The sequence below is a fragment of the Pholis gunnellus genome (assembly GCF_910591455.1).
Source record: "Pholis gunnellus genome assembly, chromosome: 6".
Lineage (NCBI taxonomy): Eukaryota > Metazoa > Chordata > Actinopteri > Perciformes > Pholidae > Pholis > Pholis gunnellus.
In genome coordinates, this window is record NC_136532.1 from 17311430 (window position 1) to 17315217 (window position 3788).

The following is a 3788-nucleotide window of genomic DNA, read 5'->3' on the forward strand; positions in this document are numbered from 1 at the left end:
TTGAATCAAAAAATTATTTAAGCTCAGATCAGTTGATTTATACTTGTATCACCTTTGTTTTAAAATGTTTTAACTACACATCTGGTCCACATACTGTTCACTCTGTATTGCACTGTATTTATTTTTGGTTGCTTCTTTCTCTCATCATTTCACATTCATAACAGTTACATGAGCAAAAAGGAAACATGCATCGCGCTTCCACATGTACAGTAATACCAGGACAACAAAGTCATTAGTTTTGAACATAACATTCATGTTTTGATTGATTTCATGTAGAGGAACTCCAGCGATGCTGTATGTTTTGAGGTGACGATGCAATGAGAACAGAAATGCATGGCCTCTGCTCTGTGACCTGTAAATAATTGATAAATCAATTTTCTTGACTAAAACACCAAATAATGAAGCAACGCAATTCTTATCAATTACATTTTCGTCTTAATTGTTGACTTCACTTAGCACAAAGCAGCACAGCGAAACACCATGCCATTTTTCAATTAAAAGGTCCAGATGTTTTTGGAGGCTTCAGTAGACACAGGCAGTTGTGAGAAATGCTTTATCTGCATTGTAATAATCACTAGAACATCAGCTCCAGGCTGCATTTACATACTCATGTTTTATTCCAGCCCTCTTTTTAATGCACCGCTTAATTATACTGAGCGCAGACAATGTCAGACCCCCATAGCCGCACATTTATTATTGCACTGTGTGAAGCCCCCACATCACAACATACCACACTCATCACTGCGTTCACTGTATGAAATGCATACATAGCTCTCAGCGTTGAACACATGTCTACATGTCTGATTTTCTGATCACATTTCATACTAATTTTCCTTCCCTGAGATGAGAGTGGAATGTCGACAATTCTTATGTAATATTGGAAGAAACAGTAACACTTAGGAAGAAATCTAACAATGTCAGAAATGTTTTTGCAAAGTCTTTCTGGATAATGCATGTGTTCATCTTTATCAGTCAGTAGTGACTATAACATATGAAACTAACTATAACATGTAATAAAGCAGAGGTGTTTCATGATGCATGATGCACCAGCAAGATCTCTGTCTAATGGCTAACTGCATGCTCATTAATGTCCATAGGGTGTCTAAATAATTGCTATTGAGAGTTTGTATTGTTAACTGCACACGTTTTTCATGAGAAAGATTACATTGTTATGAGAATCATAATATAAATTGGATTCAAGATGAATAATCATGAGATCTAATTACTTTCTGAGGCCTAACAGCAGTCTATCACTTGGAGTGTCTGCCTCAAAACTATTGGCTTTTTTGTTTCAATCATTTCAGTTGTAGCCTTCATTCATAACGCTGCTAAGTGCAGTGGAAGGAGTAACTATTCAGATCCTTTATTGTTGTAAAAATACTGCATTCATATACATCCTGCGTTCATATCGTTCAGTAAAAGTTAGTATTAGAAAAGTTTATTAAAAGTACTCATAATGCTGATTAATGGCTTTTTTGATTGTTAAATTATTGTATGGGTTATTTTTAGTGATGCATTAATGTAACTAGCATTTTTAAGTTCTCGTTGTTCTAGCTCTTAAATAAATGCAGTGGTGTAAAATAGTGCAATATTTCCACGGATGTGTAGTAGAAGTATAAGGTAGCAATGGAAATAATCAAGTACCTCAGTACTTATTAATAGTATTTAAATAAATGTAGTTAGTTGCATTCTAGCCCTGATCATTTATACCATACACACATTTGACATTTTGTACTTGGTAAATATTTACTTCTGGGGTTATGATTTTACCTGAATTTACCTTCAGAGACATAACTCAAATAGAAAACTTAAAATAAACCTCTCATCCAAGTATAAGTTCAGTCAAATCATATAAAAAGTTGATTTATGATTTGGTTCTTTATGCGGGGTGTCTTCTCATATCTTGGGATAAAACAGACATCCTAAGTGCACAGTACATAAGAAAACACTTCTTCTAGCAATTCAAGCCGACATCTCCAGTTTGGTGAGGTCACATGTTCCGTTACAGTGAGCAGAGAGTGGATCTCCCCCCACCAACAACGCAGCCCTGCTCCACACCAATCCCTCTGAGAACAGCCAAGCATGGAAGAAATATTCTTATTTAGATGAGGGCTCTGCGAGGGACATAGTATGGCATAACAGAAGAAGAATACAAGGTACTGTAGCATGCATTGAGAGTGACTCCAATACAGCCCCTTTTACAGAATGCAATCAAATCTGGCAGTCATGTGTAAAGATACTTATCTGCCTGGAGAGGATTTCAACACCATATTTCTCGGAGAAATGGAAATCAATGCTGACAGCAGCTTGTCAGTGTTATATATTCAGAACATCTGATCTCAATAGAGGCACTTCCTTGAGAAACAGGGAATAATGAAGAGGTATTTCATAGTGAAAGGTCAATCCTACATTGTGAATAAAGTTAAAACTCAGGCCAGGAAAGATTTGTTCATGCTGTAAGGTATTCGGTATCCTGTTGAGGTTTGATATTTCACGAAAACCCGCTGATCTTGCAGCATGCGTTTTACAAACTTTACATTCCATAATGATTCTTGCTTTTGTTGGGATTCTTCGTGCTTTACCCTGCTTCACAAATGCAGCATATTTCTGAATTCACAAACAAATATCTCCCCTCTGGTATGCTTCTTCAGATGCGTTGCTGTACAGAAGTCCCTTGACATAATCTATAAATTAAGTGTCAAAACTAACCACAGTGGAGACTCATGAAATATGACAATACTCCAGTAAAGAGAGGCTTCGGCATGGACAACGGCACTTTATGAGCTGGTATTCCTGCAAATGTGGAATTATCGCCCAACCAGCGAAAACGACTTCACAATTTCAGCAAGCGGCGTTAATCAGATTTTCCCACCAGAGCTGTAGTTCATTGTCATTGCTAATGGAGCCTCCTCTGCAGGTTGTTGCTCTTCACTAAATTAGTGTGAAGTCTTATCCCAAAAACATTGACTAATACTGCACTTAATCTTAGAAACTCTCAACTCCCGTGAAAAATCTCATCTGGAATGACACTGATGCATCGGAGCGTCGCCCCGCATTGCATTCATCATGTTCCTGACAAAATTAATCTTGATAGACTGAAACCAAATTACACCTGAGTTCACACCCATTGCTCACCACAACCGCTGAATAAATATTTATTGATGATACGTGTAATTTCTTCTGCCTGTGGTGAAGTAGTTTTAGAAAATAAAGACGACATGAGAAACTTTCAAAAAAACAAAATGCAGAATGTTTTTCGCTGGTTGAAGTCTGATAAAGAAGATGCTCCCAGGCAAAATGTGGAAAAGAGCCGAGGGCATTTCCTCAAGGTGGAAAACTTGAAAGACGAAGAAGGCTAGTTGGAACTGAAGTAATTTAAAATGTAAACACTGCAGTGTGCCTTGACCAGACTGAATGTTGGAGTTATTAATAATTTCAATATAAACTGACCTCATAAGACAGACTTTCAAGTCATTAATCTCTAACTTCTACCTTGATGCTGCTTCATGAGAAAACTTAAATACTTAGAAAATGTGTGCTGCTTTCAAAATGTGCTTGTACTGACATCTCATAGAATAACTCAATGACAGAAACAAGTTAGCAAAAGGATTACTGTTTGTCACTGCATAGAGCCATTAACTGACATTTACTTACATTAATCAAGTGGCATTTGGTGTGATTACAGTGCACATATGGAAATATTTTGAGAATGCAAATCCCTCTTAAAAACACTACTATTTTATTTGCAGGTTATACTCGATAATTTTATATTATTCTAAACCAGCATG